General features: G+C 44.8%; 1 pseudogene; it reads right to left on the bottom strand.

Moving 5' to 3' along the window:
• Positions 1–683: 683 nt before the first annotated feature.
• On the bottom strand, positions 684–1,800 carry LOC101604304 (annotated as a pseudogene).
• Positions 1,801–21,196: the final 19,396 nt, after the last annotated feature.

Here is a 21,196-nt window from a genome sequence, read left to right as displayed (position 1 = left end):
GCCAGACAAGAGCAGACTTTATACCCCTAAGGCACATGACCTCCCCTGCCACAGGCTTTTGATTAGATTTTCAGTTCCAGACATGTATTCCCTCCCATAGAGCAGGCCTCCAGTCCAATTAGAAAGCAGCTGGTTTCTCCCAGAGCAGACATGCCACAATTGCTCCCGTTAGGTCATTTGACCTGTCTGGCCAAACTTGAGGCTTCCGGTGCCCGCTGTTTTCACCACTGATGACTTCTGTCTCCCGTAGGGCTGCATGCAGTGCAGCTTTTTCCAGCTTACAGTCAGCTGATCTACAGGGAGAAGGTTTTCAGCTCAGCACCAGCTTGATTTCTCAGTGATCTTGCTGCCCACGCATGTGGAGTCTTCAGCAAGAAGGTCTTAGCGTCTGTTACTCCCCGCCAGGTCTTTTATACAGTTCCACATAGAGGGTGATGCCAAGGTAAGAGGCAACGATGAGCAATGGTGGGACAAGCATATCGCCCAGCCTTGGGAGGTGGTGGCATTAGGATAAGGAGTTCAATGCCAGGCTCTGCCACACCGAGACTGGAGTGAGAGACAGGTGATGCTCCAATTTGGACGTATCCACATTCCATCCTGTGTTCTGACACAAGGGTTGAGTGGGGTGCTTGGTCATGGGGACACTGTTGTCGTTGGCCTGGCAGGTGAAGAAGGGGAAGGGTTCATTTCTTCACAGTCTGAATGACATCCTCGTCCCCCAATGTATGGTCTTAACCCACTTTCTGAGATGACTGTTTCACAGAGAGACCCCCAGACCGGAGCATATTTAAATTCTTGGATAACATTTTTGCGAATCTTCTTACAGAAATCTTCCACCGTGGTTCTGGAATAAGGTAAAACTACTGGAGATGTGTGAGCTGGTAACTGTCCGTTGGGTTTGATATAAATTCTCCCTGGTTTCAGATAGTCCCAGATCTTTCCCAACAGGTCATCAAAATCCCAGCAGTGTTGTGCAGAATTGGGTACACAGTGAGGCACCTTATAGATAATGTCCAACTCCTCAACGGAGATTTGATCAATCTTATTTAACACATAGACACAGGGGACATAGGCTCTATTTCCTTATACCATGTCAATGAGGTCATCAGCTGTGGCGTCGCTCTGCAAAGTCACGTGGGCATTGTGAATTTTGTACTTGGCTAGAATGCTCTTCACAGTCTCGGCATCCAGCTCACTCTGCGGGCAAGTGGCTGTTAGATTAATGCCTCCCTTATCTTTCTTCTTAAAGCCAATGTTGGGGGGAAGGGATTGATGTTCAAGCAGATACCAAAGCCTTCCAGCTCATTTTCAATTATCTTCTTATGTCCCAAGGGCTACAGGATATCCAGAACAATCAAGATCAATCACATGGCTAGGCCACTACAATGACTTGACAAGCTCTACCTTTCCCATCCTTGGCACTTTCAATAATACCTGGAAGATCCAGGAGCTGGATTTTGGCACCTTTGTATCTGATGACACTGGGCACAGTGGTCAAAGTAGTGAATTCATGGGCTACTGCCTCAGAAAACACTCCTGCAAGGTTACTTAGCAGCGCTGACCTCCCCATAGATGGAAAACTCACAAAACCCAATTCGAGTGTCACCTGACTTGGGCACATCAGAACCTTCTCCTGGCCCCCCACCACCACCTTTCAGAGTAATGAGTTCTGGGCGAAGCTTAGCAAGGCGAGCCTCGAGCAGCCCAAGGTGGCGTGGTAGCTTTGGTCTTCTGAGTCCAAGCCACCTCGGCCTCCATCTCCCTGTGCTCATGGTGCCGAGTACCCAGGGTGGCATCCATCTGCTGGCTTAAGTGACCACCCCCCCCCCCACCAGCCAATGGAACCAAGTAGCCCAATACCAGCATTTTTTAAAATATTTATGTATTTATTTGCAAGAAGAGACAGAGAGGACTTCCAGTTAAGATGGCAGCATAGGAACCATGCCAAAGCAGCCTAGGGGAGAAAAAGCCAAAGAAAACCCAACAAAATACACTTTTACTAAAAAGTGAGGGTTATGAAAAATTAAAACAGCAGCAGAGAAGTAGAAGAGTCGCAGAGCATCCACAGCCTACACAGGCAGGCCGAAGCAGCTCCAGCAGCAATGCCCCAGCTCCAGCAGCAACAGCAGCGGCTCCGGCACCGGCAACAGTGGCCTCAGCAGCGGCAGTGGCAGCTTCGGTAGCAGCAGCAGCTTCAGCAGCAGCAGCGGACCCAGCAGCGGCAGCTTCAGCAGCAGCAGCGGACCCAGCAGCGGCAGCTTCAGCAGCAGCAACGGCAGTTCCAGCAGTGAGGGTGCCCATCTGCAGGGCCACAGTTGCCAGGCTCGGTTTGCCCCACAGGAAAAGCCAGGGCCCAGCTCCAGAAAACAGAACAGCGGACCAGCAACCCAGCCACCCTACTTGACTGAGACCAAAATCATCCAAAAAGATAACTGGGATTGCACCAGGGAAGGGTCTCACTTGGTCACAAGCTGACTTGGAACCCTCAACAGATCAGAAATCTTAACCTCTTTGTTGATAGACAATCTGGTTGTTATAATACCTACTCTTACATAAATACTTGGTGCTGTTGTTGATTGAATGTATACAGTGTTTAGTTAAATTTTAGAATCTACCTGTATTTTGTTCCACTCAGCCTGCTTGAATGCTCCCATAGCAGGCAAACCCAACCCCTAGGAACACTTCTCTGGATACTCTGAGAGTGTTAAGAGTTGTTATCTTTCAGAATGACCTAACATTTTAATCTCCTACACTGAGGATATATAATATCAGATCAATTGATACAGCTAAGAATACCCAGCAAACTAGAAAACCCAAGCATTAACTTAACCCAAGATGCAAAAATATATACATTATAACACAAGAAACACCAAAAATCAAAACAATATAAAACCACCAATAAGTATTAATGCATCAGAGATGACCTCCAGTGAGAACGAGTTAGAGGAAATGCCTGAGAAAGATTTCAAAAGAATGATTGTAAATATGTTCGAAGAAGTCAAAGAACAAATCAAAAGAAACAAAGGGGAAATCAAAGGAATCAAAGAAGATGCAGGACACCAATTTAATGAAATAAAGAAGGCAATACGCCGGGCATGGTGGTGCACGCCTTTAATCCCAGCCCTCGGGAGGCAGAGGTAGGAGGATCGCTTGTGAGTTTGAGGTCACCCTGAGACTCCATAGTGAATTCCAGGTCAGCCTGGGCTACAGTAAGACCCTACCTCCAAAAACAAAAAAAAAAAAAAAGAAGAAGGCAATACAAGACATAAATAAGGAAATAGAAATAATAAAGAAAAAGCAGGCAGAATTACTAGCAATGAAGAACACAGTTAATGAAATTAAAAACTCTGTAGAAAATCTCACCAGTAGAATGGATGAAGGAGAGGACAGAATATCTAAGCTAGAAGACCAGGTGGCAGATCTAATATAGTCCAACAAGGAGAAAGACAAACTAATAGAAAAGTATGAATGGGAATTTCAAGATATTCGGGACCCTATGAAAAGACCAAATATAAGAATTTAGGGCATAGTAGAAGGAGAAGAATTTCACTCCAAAGGCATATTAGGTGTCTTCAACAAAATCATAGAAGAAAAAAACTTCCCCCAAATTGGGAAAGAGGTGCCAATGCAGATACAGGAAGCCTTTAGAACCCCAGCCAGACAAAACCTGGAAAGAACCTCTCCTCACCATATTATAATCAAACTACCAAACACACAATCCATAGAAAAAATATTGAAAGCAGTCAGACAGAAAAATCAAGTTACATACAAAGGCAAGCCCATCAAGATTACAGCAGATTACTCAACACAAACTATAAAAGCCAGAAGGGCATAGAGTGATGTATTCCAAGTTCTGAAAGATAACAACTGTCAACCAAGGTTACTTTATCCTACAAAGCTATCCATTCAAATAGATGGAGAAATAAGGACATTCCATGACAAAAGCAGGCTAAAGGAGTATTTGAAGACAAAACCAGCTCTACAGAAAATACTTGAAAGAATCCTCCATGCCAAAGAGAAGGAAAAGCACACATATAAGGAACCTGGAAAAAACAAGCAATACTCAAATACTAATTAACACAAGAGAGCGTAGGTAGAACCGGAACCACAAAAAAAAAAAAAAAAATAGCAAACATAAATACACACCTTTCAATAATATCACTTAATATCAATGGCCTAAATGCCCCAACCAAAAGACATAGGTTTGCAGATCAGGTTAAAAAGCAGGATCCTACAATTTGTTGTCTCCAAGAAACTCACCTTTCTACAAAGGATGCACATTATCTTAGGGTGAAAGGTTGGAAAACGGTGTTTCAAGCAAATGGGCCTAGAAAACAAGCAGGGGTTGCTATCCTAATATCTGACAAGGTAGACTTCAGTCCAACGTTAGTCAAGAAAGATAAGGAAGGTCACTATATTGATTAAGGGCACACTCCAACAGGAGGACATTACAAGCCTAAACATATATGCACCTAACATGGGGGCACCCAAATTCGTCAAACAAACACTATTAGAACTAAGGTCACAGATAACACCAAACACAGTGGTAGCAGGTAACTTCAACACCCCACTCTCATCAATTGGCAGGTCATCCTGGGAAAAAATAAACAGAGAGGAATCTGGACTAAATGAGGTCATAGAAGGAATGGACCTAATAGATATATACAGGACATTTCATCCAAATGCTACAGAATATACATTCTTTTCAGTGGCACATGGAACATTCTCTAAAATAGACCATATATTAGGGCACAAAGCAAATCTTAACAAATACAGGAAAATTGAATTTGGAATCAAACTACAAATCAATAGCAAGAAAGGCTATAGAGCATACACAAAATCATGGAAACTAAACAATACACTACTAAATGATGAATGGGTCAATGAAGAAATCAAGAAGGAAATCAAAAAATTTATAGAGTCAAATGATAATGAGAACACAACATAACAACATAATCTCTGGGACACAATGAAGGTAGTTCTAAGAGGTAAATTTATAGCTTTAAGTGCCTATATTAAGAAATTAGAAGGGGGGGGAATTACCATGGGATATTTTTTTATAATCATGGAAAATGCTAATAAAAATTAAAAAAAAAAGAAATTAGAAAGGTCGCAAGTAAACAACCTAATGTTTCACCTTAAAGCCTTGGAAAAAGAAGAACAAGGCAAACCAAAAATCAGTAGACAGGAAAAAATAATAAAGATTACGGGCAGAAATTAATAAAATAGAAACAAAAAAAAAAAAAACAATCCAAAGAATTAATGAAACAAAGAGTTGGTTTTTTGAAAGGATAAACAAGATCGATAAACCCTTAGCAAACCTGACCAAAAGAAAGAGAGAAGAGACACAAATTAAAAAATAAAAATATATATAAATATATATATATAAAATAAAATTAGAGAGACAGAGAGAAGAGAAACAAACAGAATGGGCCAAGCAGGGCCTCCAGCCACTGCAAAGGAACTCCAGACTCAGGCCCCGCCTTGCACATCCAGTTTTATGTGGGTTCTGGGAAACCAAACCCAGTTCCTTTGGCTTTGCTGGCAAGTGCATTAACAGCTAAACCAGCTCTCCAGTCCCATTACCAGTTTTTAATTTTTCCAATACTGGATGTTTTTTGTTGTTGTTGTTTTGGTTTTGGTTTGGGTTTGGGTTTTGGTTTTGGTTTTTTGAAGTAGGGTCTCACTTCTGGCCCAGGCTGACCTGGAATTCACTATGGAGTCTCAGGGTGGCTTCGAACTCACAGCGATCCACCTACCTCTGCCTCTCGAGTGCTGGGATTAAAGGCGTGCACCACCACGCCCAGCTTCTTGTTTTTGTTTTTTTAAACATATGTGATAATATGAGTTGTTTTTTTTTTTTTCTTTGTTACAGTGCTGGGATTGAACAGGGCCTCATCCATGCAAGGTTCTGCCGGAGCTACATGCTCAGCCTGTGAACTTTCTAAAGGAAGCAGCAGGAGCGGAGGGCTGGGGACAGTGACAGCAAGTATTCCTTCCTGCACATCCAAAGATGTGACTCTGTTTATGGCTTTGCTCCCATGATGGTTAACTTTCAATGTGACTGAAGCACAGGGTGTCCTGATTAAACATTCTTTTATTTCCAGTGTGCCTAGAAGGAGGTTTCTGAGTAAGATTAGCCACTGAACACATGGACTCTGTAAAAACAGATTACCCTCTCCAAAATGGGGCCTCAGGCAGCCTGCCGCCGAGGCCTGAGCGGACACAAGGCAGAGGAGACATTCACCCTTCCTCTTCCTGATGTGAGCCGGGCTGGCTCACGGGATCTCAGTGCTTAGACCGGGCGTGGTGCCATCAGCTCCTCCGGTTCTCAGACATTGCTCCTGGACACTGACCCAGCTCCCCTCTCCTTACACGCGTGCAGGAATTTTATAGATTCAGCCCCCTTAGAGTTGGCCAAGGCCATTTGACTTGCATCCACCAATGAACTGTGGGCAGAGCGATGTGTCACTGAGGTAGATAAAACAGAACTCTCCGGCTTTCTTTCTTACCAATAGTGAGAGTAAAAACGTCCTTTAGCCTACTTCCAGGAGTGACCACCATGCGCTGACCTGACCAGTTAGTCTGTATCAAATATGTACAAGGGGTTGGAACACAGCTCAGTAATAGACCACGTACTTACCACACACAAATCCCTACATGAAAGTAAATAAATAAAATCATGAACAAGAAATATATATATAGTGGTATTCTTGAGGTAGGGTCTCGCTCTACCCAGGCTGACCTGGAATGCACTATGTAGTTTCAGGGTAGCCTTGAACTCATGGCGATCCTCCTACCTCTCTGCCTCTCAAATACTGAGATTAAAGACATGAGCACACCCAGCTATTTTTGCTTTTGTAAAATATTTTTATTTATTCATTTGAGAGAGGGGCGTAAAGAGGGGGAGAGAGAGAATATGGGTGCCAGGGCCTCTAGCCGCTGCAAACAGACTCCAGATTCATGCGCCACTTTGTGCATCTAGTTTACGTGGGTCCTGGGGAATCGCACCTGAGTCCTTTGGCTTTGCAGCAAATACCTTAACCACTAAGCCATCTCTCCAGCCTTTTTTTTTTTTTTTGCTATTTTTACATAGGAACTCTCTGTAGCTCAAGCTGGCCTCAAACTCATGATTCTCCTGCCTCAGCCTCCTGAGTGCTAGACCTCTGTGTTATCACGTCCAGCAAGAATTGTTAACAGGCTTTGAAGTGCTGAGGTGTTAGATTATTACTATAGCACATCCTATTCTTTTTTTTTAATATTTTTTGTTCATTTTATTTCATTTTATTTATTTATTTATTTGAGAGTGACAGACACAGAGAGAAAGACAGATAGAGGGAGAGAGAGAGAATGGGCGCGCCAGGGCTTCCAGCCTCTGCAAACGAATTCCAGACGCGTGCGCCCCCTTGTGCATCTGGCTAACATGGGACCTGGGGAACCGAGCCTTGAACCAGGGTCCTTAGGCTTCACAGGCAAACACTTAACCACTAAGCCATCTCTCCAGCCCCGCACACACTATTCTATCTTCAGTGATACACTACCCAGAATCCCCTACCAGTTTTTTAGTAGGGCTAAACCCATCATGGTTCTAAGAGCAGATCCTGTTTGGCATATACTGGTAATGTCAATTCTTCTGCTACAGAGGTTAGAGTAAACATAGATTATAATCGAGCCCAAACCAAGTGACTGCTGGCATTTGCTTACAGAAGTTCAAGGATGAGGCAATCAGTGTGAAAGTGAAGGTGCTCAGTGATTAGAGGAAGTGGGGTTTCCTCCCCAGGGGGTGACATCTGGCAAATGAAGGAACTCCGCCTGAGGTCAAAGGTGAGCGAGCGCTACAGCAGCAGTTGCAAACTGTAGATGTTCTCAGGTAGCCCTGAACCTCAGCGGTAAGCAAGTAATTCCCTCATCCAAGCTGCTGTTTTGTCACTTAATTTTTTTTTAATTTTTTTTAAATTTTGTTGATTTTTATTTATTTGAGAGCGACAGACAGAGAGAGAAAGAGGCAGACAGACAAACAGAGAGAGAATGGGTGTGCCAGGACCTCCAGCCACTGCAAACAAACTCCAGACGCGTGCGCCCCCTTGTGCATCTGGCTATCGTGGGTCCTGGGGAATCAAGCCTCGAACCGGGGTCCTTAGGTTTCACAGGCAAACGCTTAACCACTAAGCCATCTCCCCAGCCCCAGGACCTGGCTCTTTTAGTTCCTAAGGCTGCCACCGACCTAACGTACCACCAACCAAGCTGGCATAGGACAGGCTTGTATTGTCTGAGTTCTGCAAGCCAGAAGTCCAACACTTCAATATCCTCTGGGTCAGTTCCTCCCTAAGGCTGTTGTCACTTAATTTTTTTGTTTGTTTGTTTCTTTGTTTTGTTTTTCAAGGTAGGGTCTCACTCTACCCCAGTCTGACCTGGCACTATGTAGTCTCAGGGTGGCCTCGAACTCATGGCGATCCTCCTACCTCTTTCTCCCGAGTGCTGGGATTAAAGGCGTGCGCCACCACGCCAAGATTTTAATTTTTTTTTAATAACCTAGATGGGAATGTTACTCAGTGACAGAGCTCTTGAGCTAGCTGTCTAGCATCTCACTCATATACACAACAAAATTATCTGACACTTAAAGAACTTCCTCTCCAGAATGTTAACCCAGAGACATAGCCAGGCGCATCTTTTGAGAATCAGTTGTATTGTTTACATACTGAGTATATACATATCTAATAAAGAAAAATATGTGTGTGTGTGTGTGTGTGTGTGTGTGTGTGTGTGTGTGTATAATTTTTTTTTTAAAAAGAATCAATTGTGCCAGGCATGGTGGTACACAACTTTAGTCAAACACTAGAGAGGCTGAGGTAGGAAGATCACTGTGAGTTGTGAGTTCCAGGCCAACCTGGTGCTACAGAGTGAGTTTCAGGTTAGCCTGAACTAGAGTCTACAAACAGAACAAGAGCCTGAATTCAAAAAAGAACGGGGTTGGAAAGGGGGAATCAATGTATGGTCTTTGGGAGGCACTAAGTGTTAACTTTTGTTAGTTTAAAAATTCCCAAGAAAAGTGACAGAAGTGACTCTTAGAGTCGGAAGGGATGTAAAAAAAAGATCTGCAGCTCAGTGGCTGGAGTGCTTGCCTTCCATGAACAAAGCCTGGAGTTTTATTCCCAGCAACACACACACCAGGGTGATCGTGCACGCTTGTAATCCCATCCTTCACCATAGACACAAAGTGAGGTCAAGGCCATATGGGTGAAATGGATCTTGCCTCAAAAAAAGAAAGAGAAAGAGTAGAAGTAGAAAAAGGGAGGGAGGGAGGGAGGAGAAAAGGGGGAGAAGACGAGAAGAGAAAATAGAAAAGGACTATCTGGCCTGCCTCCTTTCGTAGATGAGTTCTACAGCACAGGAAGGCGACATCACTGACATGGCACAGTTTTCTATCTTGGTTCCCTCCTGACCTCTGATCCCACCAGTCGTTAGTGTACACCCTGTCAGAGTCACCGAGAAACACATCTACACCTAGCTCCCAGGGCCACGGGTGCAGGGCAATATCAATATCAACAATATCTGTGTGCTTTTTATCAGTCGCTTACATTGTACTACTGAAGTGGTGGATGGGGCAACAAATAACTGACACTCTTCTTATCAACGACATTGAGAGAACTCAGCAGGCCAGAGGAGGAGCCAGGACCTTGAACTTGAGGCAATAACCAGGCCACAGTTGTCTGCTGAGGTAAGGGTTGGCTCTGAGTCCCACAGAGCAGCTATGGTCACCCGAGCTGTACACCACGTACCCTCCCCATCCAAGCTGAACCTCACAAGGAGACCATCTCTGAAAGAAGATGAGAGAACGCGGGCCGTGGTGGTGCCTGTGTGTAAAGATCAGGAGTTCAAGCCCAGCTTCAGCCATGTGAGTTTGAGGACTGAGGCCAACCTAACCTATAGGTGACTGTCTTAGAAGGAGGAACACTGGGACTGCCCAGGCTGGGCACACCTGCAACCAGGTAAAGTATGGAAAGGGACCGATCTGCCTCCATTGACTCCATGGAGAACGTTACAGGAAGCCCAGGGCTTCTGAACCTCAGTGGGGACCAGAGACACCTACCAAGGATTCTTCAAGGACCAGAAGTCCTGGTACACCTGTAAAGACAGCCACTCACGGAAAGAATGTAACAGCGAAAGGAAGGGTAGGACTCTTTATAATGTGCTCCCCCCAGACACAAAATGGCCTGGATATCCATGACCTCACAGTGCCTGACACTACCTACACAAGACCATAATAAGAGGAGGAAAAGATCATGACATCAAAATAAAAGAGAGACTGATTGAGAAGAGGAGGGGATATAATGGAAAACGGAGTTTCAAAGGGGAAAGTGGCTGGAGGGAGGGTATTACCATGGGATATCTTTTTTATAATCATGGAAGTTCTTAATAAAAATTTGGGAAAAGGGCTGGAGAGATGGCTTAGCGGTTAAGCGCTTGCCTGTGAAGCCTAAGGATCCCGGTTCGAGTCTCGGTTCCCCAGGTCCCACGTTAACCAGATGCACAAGGGGGTGCACGTGTCTGGAGTTCGTTTGCAGAGGCTGGAAGCCCTGGCGCACCCATTCTCTCTCTCCCCCTCTATCTGTCCTTCTCTCTATGTCTGTCGCTCTCAAATAAATAAATAAAATAAAAATTTAAAAAAAAAATTTGAGAAAAAAAAAGATAGCCACCCAAAGTTTTGTAGCAGCTGTGTGACAGGGACTTCAGTCCACCATGGGGACAGGCCAGCCACAGGATGCAAACTGTGACTAGTTGGTTCCCTCGCCCCAGCCCTGCTCTAACAAAGAGTAGTAAGGACAGAGTTTCCATATTCTGGGCACCTGCAAGGCAGAATGTAAAAGAAGCAAGACTCCAGCAAAGGAAAGCCTAGGCAACAAAAGCAGCAAGGATTACTTGTGGCTGCATTAAAAGGCAGTCCTGGGCTGGAGAGATGGCTTAGCGGTTAAGGCACTTGACTGCAAAACCTAAGGAACCAGGTTCAATTCCCTAGTACCCACATAAGCCAGATGCGCAAGGTGGCACATGTGTTTGGAGTTTGCAGTGGCTAGAGGCCTTGGCACACTCATTTTCTCTCTCTCTCTCTCTCTCTCTCTCTCTCTCTCTCTTTCTCTCTCTCAAAATTAAATAATAAGTAAATAAAAATTTTTCAAAACAGGCAGTCCTGGAGAATGTTTCTCTTGTTGGTTTTGGATTCCAATGTCCTTAAGTCACTGGAATCACATACATTCAAATGCATCATCCAAAATGCAAAGGCTTTTGTATAGATTGGGGAGCTGAGTGATGACCCCGTAATAGATTTCTCTCTCGTTCTCTGCCTGTATAAACTGAAGAGAATGTAACTGCTCTGCACCCTCACACCACTCAGTATTGTTTACAAGAAATAAGATTTTGTTTTGTTTTGTTTTGTTTTTCAAAGAGGGTCTCACTCTAGCCCAGGCTGACCTGGAATTCACTATGGAGTCTCAGGGTGGCCTTGAACTCACGGCAATCCTCCTACCTCTACCTCCCAAATGCTGGGATTAAAGGCATGCGCCACCACACCTGGCTTGTTTTGTTTGTTTTTGTGGGGATTTTTGCTTTTGCTTTTGCTTTTGGTTTTGGTTGTTTTGTGAGGCAGGATCTCACTCTATTCCAGGTTGACCTTGAACTTCCTCTGAAGTTCCAGGCTGGCTTCAAACTCACAGAGGTACCCCATTTCAGCTCCCCAAGTGCTGGGACTAAAGACATGAGCCACCATGTTACAGCATAAATCTTTTTTTTACTAACCGGGCTTGACCCTGCTTAGCTTCTAGCTGAGACAAGACCGGGGACACTCAAGGTGGTTTGGCCATAATCTTTCTTGTTTGTTTGGTTGATTGGTTTGCTTTGTTCTTGTTTTGAAACAAGGTTTCATGTAGCCACGGCTGTCATCATCCTCCGCCCTGTACCTCCCTAGTGCTGGGATTACAGGCATCCACCACCACACCCAGCTAGGGATCCCACCCAAAGCTTCCGTACATGCCAAGCAACCAGTAAGCACTCCCGGCTGGGCTATATCCCCAACCCCTTGCTTTTCCTTAAATATGGTGCAAGGATGGAACCCAGAGACTTGTTTGTATATGCCTGGCAAATATTCTACCATAGAACCACATCCCCAGTTTCATAATTACTATTATTCCAATAACACTGTCTCTCTTCTTGGTTGGGGGGGATGTTGAGACAGGGTTTTATTATGTAGCCATAACTAACCTGCTACTCATTATTTGGCTCATGCTGGTGGCAAACTCACAAAACTCACAGTAATCCTTCTGCCTCAGCCTCTCAATTACTAAGATTATAGGAGGTACCACTGGGCCAACCCCTCTTCTTATTCCCCCCCCCCCCTGCAAGATAGTGTCTTGCTCTAGCCCAGGCTGACCTAGAATTCACTATATAGTCTCAGAGTGGCCTCCAACTCACAGCAACTCTCCTATCTCTGCCTCCCAAGTGCTGGGCTTAAAGGTGTGCACTACCACACCTGACAATATTTTTATTCATTCATTTATTTATTTATTTATATTAGAGAGAAAGAGGCAGATAAAGAGAGGCGAATTGGGGCTGGAGCAATGGCTTAGTGGCTAAAGCGATTGCCTGTGAAGCCTAAGGATCCAGGTTCAGTTCCCCAGGACGCATGTAACTGAAATGCACAAGGTGGCACATGCATCTGGAGCTCATTTGCAGTGGCTGGAGACCCTGGTGTGCCCATTCTCACTCCTTCTCTATCTATCTGCTTCCTTCTCTTCCTCCCTCTCTCTCTCTCTCTCTCTCTCTCTCTCTCTCTAACAAATAATATTAAAAAAAAAAAAGAGGAGAATTGGAGCACCAGGGCCTTTAGCCACTGCAAACAAACTCCAGACTCATTTGGCACCTTGTGCATCTGGCTTTATGTGGGTCCTGCGGAATCAAATTTTGTCCTTTGGCCTTGTAGGCTAGTGCCTTAACCACTAAGCCATTTCTGCAGCCTACTAAATAACATGGCAAAATGCTTAATATAAGCCAAGGGCTCTGGGCCCCACCCCCACAGGGAAGCAGACTGCAGCCCTCTCTTTCTCTGGCACACACATTTCTTTCAGAGACAAATTCATTGGATTTATCTGATCTCCACTTTGTTCAAGCAAATCATTTTTCCAATCTCTATTCAGTAGCAGCTGCGGCAACTGCAAAATGACTTACTCTTCCTAACACTTTGCTTTGGCGACAGGAAGAAAATTAGACAAACTGCAAAGGTACACTCCACATTTCATTCCATGTTGTATAAAAAGCCCAAATGCAATAATCCTTCACTATGGTTCCAAGTGTCAGCTAAGCCAGAGGGTGAGGGAAGAGGCAGAGCTCGTGAATGAGCTGGTGATTGGAGAACAGCTCCAGACATTGCCACAAGCAGAGGGAGAAATGCTGGCATGGGCCAGTCAAGGTCAAGTTGACCATCGTCTGCAGTCACCCACATTCACAGACACATGGAGTTCTCTCTCTTCCTTCTAACTCCCACTTTTTTATTTTTATTTATTGGGGGGGGTTCAAGATAGGGTCCCACTCTAGCCCATGCTGACCTGGAAGTCACTATGTAGTCTCAGAGTGGCCTTGAACTCACAGTGATCCTCCTACCTCTGCCTCCCAAGTGCTGGGATTAAAGATGTGCACCACACTACCACCATTTATTTTGGAGGGGGTTGGTTTTTCAAGGTAGAGTCTCACTCTAGCCCAGGCTGACCTGGAATTCACTGTATATCCTCAGGGTGGCCTCGAACTCATAGCGATCCTACCTCTGCCTCCTGAGTGCTAGGACTAACCAGACCTGGCTGGCCCCAACTTCTTAATTTTCTTTTTTAAAATAGTGTCTCATGTAGCGCAGGCTGGACTCAAACTCCCTAGGTAGCTGAGGATGACCTTGAACTTCTGATCCTTCTGCTTCTGCCTCCTAAATGCCGGGATTACTGGTCCACCCCCACCACACCTAGGTTACATAGTACTAGAGATTAGACTCAAGGCTTCAAAAATACCAGGCAAGCATTCCACTAACTGAACTACATCCCAGTTGTTTTGTCTTGGACAGGATCACATTCTGTAGCCTCAACTGGCCTTGAACTCATGACAGTTCTCCCACTTCAGCCTCCTGAGTCCTGGGATTACAGGCATAATGCACTATATGCCCGCTTCCAACAGCTGTGCTTAGGAGAGATTCATTGAACCTCAAGGTGAAATCAAGTCACTTAACTGCCAGTCTCTGAAGGCACTGTCATCTTAACTGCCATCATGGTTTAAGAACTTGAGTACAAAATCCAGGTCCCCTAACGGGAGGCAGTCCTACGGGCACGACCCTCGGCAGTGCTTGGCCTGTGCCTGATCTCAACTGCTCTGAAGCCTGAGCGCGGGGCCCGTTTCTAGAAACCGTCCACTGAAGAACCACGCACCGAGTCACATGCGGGCACGCCCGGGCCTGGCTAACGAAGAGTGAGTAAGCGTTCAGGAGCGTACATTACCCCTTTTCTGTTTGTTGTCACTGCCCTGGAGATCGAACCCACGGCCTTGTGTGTGCTAGACAAGTGTTCTCCTCAGAGCCACATGCCCACACCCCAGGGTCAATGTGACGGCGTCTGATTGCTTTGCTTTGTGAGGCAGGGTCTTAATATGTAGGCTTTGAGTTGTTTTTTTCTTCTTTCCTCTTTTCTTATCGACACTCTCTCTCTCTCTCTCTCTCGTGTGTATCCCAAATTAGCCTGGAAATTGCTATAAAGCTGAGGATAACCTTGAATTTCTGATCCACCTGCTTCTTCCTTCCAAATACAGGGATTATAGACCTGAGTTATCAGAGGCCTGGTTTAATGTAGTGCTCGCTCTCTCTCCAAATAAATAAAATTTTTTTAAAAAATATCCAGTGCTGGAGGCGCTGGAAAGATGGTTTAGCTGTTAGGCACTTGCCTGTGAAGCCTAAGGACCCCAGTTCAAGGCTTGATTCCCCAGGACCCACATTAGCCAGATGCACAAGGGGGCTGGAGTTCATTTGCAATGGCTAGAGGCCCTGGCAAGCCCATTCTTTCTCTCTCTCTCTGTCTCGCTCTCACTCACTCGCTCACTCGCTCGCTCTCAAATAAATAAATAAAAATGAATAAAATATTTTTAAAAACCAGTACATTAAAAAATATCCAGAGCTGGGTGTGGTGGCACAGACCTTTAATCCCAGCACTCCAGAGGCAGAGGTAGGAGGATCACCGAGAGTTCAAGGCCACCCTGAGACTACATAGTGAATTCCAGGTCAGCCTGAGCCAGAGTGAAACCCTTCCTTGAAAAACCAAAAGAAAAGAAAAAAAAAAATACAGTGCTGGGGGCTGGAGAGATGGCTCAGCAGTTAAAGTGATTAACTGAGAAGCCTAAGGATGCAGGTTCAACTCCCCAGGACCTACATAAACCAGATGTACAAGGTGGCACATGCCTTTGGAGTTCATTTGCAAGTAGAGAGAGTGTATGAGCATGCCAGGGTCTCCAGCCACTGCAAATGAAGTCCAGATGCATGTGTTACTCTGCACATCTGGCTTTGCAAGGGTACTGGGGAACCAAACCAGAACTGTCAGCCTTACAAACAAGTGCCTTAAACCCCTGAGCCATCTCTCCAGTCCTAAAATACTATTTTAAAGCCATGTTCAGGCTGTGAAGATGGCACAGTAGTCAAATGCACTTGCTCGCAAAGCCTACCTAGGTTTGATTTTCCAGTACTCATGTAAAGCCAGATGTACAAAGTGGTACATACATCTGGAATTCATTTATAGGGGCAAGAGGCACTGGAGCACCCACCCACCCACACACACACACACACCCTCTCTCCATCTCTCTCTTTCTGTCTCTCCCCCCCCCTAACAAATAAATAAAAATATTTTTCAAATCTTTAAGACAAAGAAAAGTCATGTTCATGTACATCAATCTTCAATGCAGACTATTAACAGAGACTTTAGCTGGGCTCTTGGCCAGAAGATAAGCATGTGCCCCAGGTTTCCTCATAACACGATGTCTGAGTGCCAAGGACAAGTCTCCTAACAGAAAAAGAATCAAGTAGAGGCCCATCCTTAGCAGTCACCCAGTGTTACTTGCTCCAGAATCTAGTCATCAAGATAATCACAAAGAAGGCAGAGCATGGTGGCACACGCCTTTAATCCCAGCACTCAGGAGGCAGAGGTAGGAGGATCACTGAGAGTTTGAGGCCACCCTGAGACTACATAGTGAATTCTGGATCAGCCTGGGATAGATTTAGACCTTACCTTGAAAAACAAAACAAAACAAAAAAAATAGTCTCAAAGAACTGTCCAAGTTGGAAGAGGGACTAGGTTCCACCTCCTGATTTGGTAATGGGACACTTCTGGAAAGAAATGCCCCTGTATTAACTGTATTTTTTCCAATGTTGGGATTGAACCCAGGACCTTGTGCATGCTAGGCAAGCTATAAACCACTAAGATACATCTCCAATGCTCATTTTATTTTTAATTTTGAGACAGAGTCTGGCCACATGTCTGGGTTGGCCTTGAAGCCACTCTGTAGCCCAGGTAGGACTTGAACTTCTGATACTCCTGCCTCAGCTCCCCACCCCACCCCTAAGTAGTCAGGATTACAGTCCTGTACCACCAGGTCCAGCTTCTTTTAATGTCTATAAGGTGATGTTTGGATATTTGGCCCATGCTGGCTCTGAAGGGTCCGCCCCTCCCAGAGTTAGCTTATTCCTCAAGAGGATCAGCAGCTGCCTGCACGTGGGCTGGTCAAACACACACCAATCCATGCAGAACCCTTCAGTTTTGCTCCATCACACTCTAAGCCCTATCTAACTGCCCCAGTCACCCTGAGGACAATTACCAAGCAGCTGAAGATAGCCACTATGCTCCAGAGACCATGAAAATTATTCAACCTATCAATTCTATGTCTGTGTATTAGTTAGTTGTCTCATTGCTGTGACAAAAATACCTGACCACGGCTGGAGAAATGCCTTAGCAGTTAAGACACGTGCCTGCAAAGCCAAAGTTCAATTCCCTAGGATCCACGCAAACCAGATGCACAAAGTGGCACATGCATCTAGAGTTCATTTGCAGTAGCTGGAGGCCCTGGTGCATCCATTGTCTCCCTGTCTATCTGCCTCTTTCTTTCTCTGTCTGCCTCTCTCTCTCTCATATAAATACATAAATAAGTAAAATCTTTTTTTAAAAAAAAAAAGTGTGCACTGGGGCTGGGGAAATAGCTTAGCAGTTAAGGCATTTGCCTGTGAAGGCTGAGGACCCCAGTTCAATTCGCCAGGACCCACGTAAGCCAGATGCACAAGGGGCACTTGTGTCTGAAGTTTGTTTGCCCTGGCACGCCCATTCTCTCTTTCTCTCTGCCTCTTCCTCTCTCTCTCTCTCTCTTTCAAATAAATAAATAAAACATATTTTAAAAATAAAAAGTAAATAAAAGTGTGCACCACCATGCCCAACATTTAAAAATATTTCTTAATGTCATTGAGACTGGTGACATAGGCCTGTAATCCCAGCTACACAGGACACTGAGGCAGGAAGATAGAAATTTCAAGGACTGCTTGAGCCATTGTGAGTTCAGGACAAACTGGGCAACTTAGTAGGACCCTGTCTGAAAATAAAAAGTAAAAAGAGGGCTGGTGATATAGCTTAGGGTTAGAGCTCTTGTCTAGCATATGCAAGGCCCTAGAAATAATAATAATAATAATGTGGTCATCATTTTACCACAGGCTATTATTTTTATTAAAATATTAAAATAAAGCTTGAATATTAGTTATTATTATTATTGTTTCACCACACCTTCTGAGCCAGTCCCCCATGGTCAAATGACAGCACCATCAGCAATGGGAAGAGCTAAGTGGAGGAGCAAGAAGCTTGTGGTTGGGTAAGCACCTGAAATCACAGCGAGGGTCTTGGGATGTGGCTCAGTTGCCAGAGCTGCTGCTTAGCATAAGCAAAGCCTTGGATTTGACTCCCAGCAGTACATCAACCATGCTCGGTGGCATGTACCTGTACTCCTAGCACTGGGGAGGTGGAAGCAGGAGACTCAGAAGTTCAAGGTCATCCTCAGCTATGTAGTGAGTTTGAGGGCAACCTGAACCCCAGAAGACTGTCTCAAAAAAAAAAAAAAAAAGCCAGGCATGGTGGCACACGCCTTTAACCCAGCACTCAGGAGGCACAGGTAAGAGGATCGCCGTGAGTTCGAGGCCACACTGAGACTCCATAGTGAATTCCAGGTCAGCCTGGGCTAGAGTGGAACCCTACCTGGAAAAAAGTAATAATTTTTTTTTTTTTACTTGAAAGAAATAAAACATAGATATGCCAGCATTTCTGCCAAATATGAGGGACAGCCTGTCTCAATACTCTTCTAGCAATATGGCCTTGTCCTGTCTCCTTTTGTTAGATCACACCTTCAAGAGCTGCTGCCCTGTCTATAAACCTAAGCTCTAACTCTGTAAGCCAGCTTTTGTGATGCTCCTATCTGGCTCCAGTCCCACCTTCCACCTTACCAAGTGTTCCTACTGTTTTCTCCAAAGACAACTTGCAATTACTCTCTCCTGGAGGTCCTGCCCACCTCTCAAAGGCCAGCCAGCCTGGGATACAGGGTACCCTTTTGTCATCTGTGGTGACAGGTAGGCTGCATTCTCCCTCTTAATGCTTAGATAACATATCTACAGATGCCGTTGACTGCATTCTGAAGCTTGAAGCTCTAAGGAACTCTTGGAGATGACCTTGTTCAAATCTCTTAATTTGTAGGCCTGAGTGCCTAACATTACTCATTTAGTGGCAGTGGAAAAAACAGAATTCTTATTCCAATTACTATCCCATTATCTTTCCATGTAGTAAGCTACCTGAATTTAACTATCTTAAATATGTTACCAGGCCAGGCATGGTGGTAAACAAGTGCTTTGGGTGGCTGAGGCAAGAGAATCAGGAATTCAAGGCCATTCTGGACTACATGAAATCTTCTCTCAAAAACCAAAACAAGGAGCTGAAGAGATGGCTTAGTGGTTTAGGCACTTGCCTACAAAGCCAAAGGACCCAGATTCAATTTCCCAGTACCCACATAAGCCAGATGTACAAGGGGGTGCACGTGTCTGGAGTTCATTTGCAGTGGCTAGAGGCCCCGGCGCACCCATCCTCTCTCTATCTGCTCTCTCTCTCCTTGCAAATAAATTAAGTAATTAAAAAACAAAAACAAAAACAAAAAACAAAACCCTAAACTAAATGTGTTGACCTTGGTATCCTTAACAAGAAGCAATGCCAGGGTAGACAATGACCACATTTCATGCAGCATGTTCCCAAAATATCCAAGATTATAAGTGCATGTTGAAACCATAATGTGTTTATATTCTCCTTACCTAGCAGGGCTTGCAAATTTTCTCTTGACAATATCTCTCTCTCTCTCTCTCTCTCTCCTTCTCTTTTGGGTTTTCGAGGTAGGGTCTCACTGTAGCCCAGGCTGACCCAGAATTCACTCTGTAGTCTCAGGGTAGCCTTGAACTCAAGGCAATCCTTCTACCTCTGCCTCTGCTGGGATTAAAGGTGTGCACCACCACACCACCCTAATACTGTTTTTATTGGTTGTTGCTAGAGTTTTAAGTGGAGAGAGAGAAAAAGAGGGAGAGAGAGAGAGAAAAAACAGAGACTGACTCTCACTTTGTAGCCTCAGCTGACCTCGAACTTACAGTCCTCCTCCCTTAGCATCCTGAGCAGTGAGAATAAAGATATATGCCTCTATATCAGGAACAGTTTCTTAAGAAAAAATAAATGATAATTTGAGGCTTGAAATGTAGTTCAGTGATAAAATGCTTGCTTACTACCATGCCCAGGGCCCTGGATTCAGAATATTTGGAACGGTTTCTTCTTGAGACTCCATTAGGATCCGCTGGTAAAGTGCTTGCCTAGCATGCATAAAGCTCTGGGTTGGATCAAGCACCAAGCTCCGAATAACCCTGGGCGAGGAAGAAGAAGTGCACACCTGAAATTCCAGCACTCAGGAGGTAGGGGCAGGAGGATCAGAAATTCAAGATCAGGGGAGAGTAAAGGGGGGGGACACAAAACTGGACCCAAATGGAAATGGTACCATAAAATCCTAAAAGACTAAAAGGTTGAACCTTCATCAGGTCCTTAGAGGAAACACCTGAATCAAAGGGCCCTAGAGAAGGTATGATGAAGACTAACCTTAATCTTCTCCTGTTTCTCTTTCTCTCTCTCTCTCTCTCCTTTCTTTCTCTTTTATATTACCTATCTTTTACTTCCTTCCTTTCCCTTGGCACTGGCCTGTAACTCCCAGTACCAGGATGCAGTTAATATCCACAATGAGCTGTTGACCAGACAGACCTACAAGGTTTCCCAAAAGAAGGCAGATTTCTGTCAGAACACTTGATGACCCACCAAAGGTTAATGGTAAGACCCTACTGCCAAAGACACCATATGCTGTTGGTACAGAACATGTAGAGACCTGGCTGGAATCTGGAAGAGAGTCAGTCCCCAGACAGCTTGTCTACTGCTAGAAGGTGAAAAACTGGGGGAAAATGAGCAACGTCTACCCAAGCAACTCATGGTCTAAGCAACTCAGCAGCAAACAACCTGATATGATGCTCACCCACGTGCAATAGTGGCACACAGCCATGGTGGGTAACCATCTGCTCTTGAATTGGCTAATAGATCCGTACAGTGGAACAGAACCCATAACTGGAACTGGGAAACAAGTCAGAACCATATCCAAAAAATTGAGTCTGCTCTCCAATATCAGCCCCCACAAATCTTGGGGTACAGAAGGACCTACATCTATTCAATTCCATCTAAAATAAGAATGGCTATCCCATTTATCCAGTGCTGGCTTCATTCTCCATTGGAGAATCTGCTTCTCTTTTTCAGATGGTTGTAGAACCTGAGGAGAGATTCAGCCCATCGCATCTCACCAGGGCCCCAGCTGGAACCAAGAGTAATTGGGGAAATAAGCAAAAGTGCTGTTATCTTGGTGAACCTGATACCAGCACAAGGGTGAAGGAGACAGACACAGAGAACACTCAACTCCTACCAAACCAGATATCCACAGACATAGAGGTTCCCAACACCTCATCACTGAAGTAGACCTAAAACAAACCCAACATGGCTCAGGGAAATTCGCGGAAGAGGGGGTAAGAAAGATAGATAGA

This window comes from Jaculus jaculus, chromosome 17 (genome assembly GCF_020740685.1).
Source record: "Jaculus jaculus isolate mJacJac1 chromosome 17, mJacJac1.mat.Y.cur, whole genome shotgun sequence".
Taxonomy (NCBI): domain Eukaryota; kingdom Metazoa; phylum Chordata; class Mammalia; order Rodentia; family Dipodidae; genus Jaculus; species Jaculus jaculus.
The sequence above is the reverse complement of the archived record's forward strand: the minus strand, read 5'-3'. Positions and strand labels throughout refer to the sequence as shown.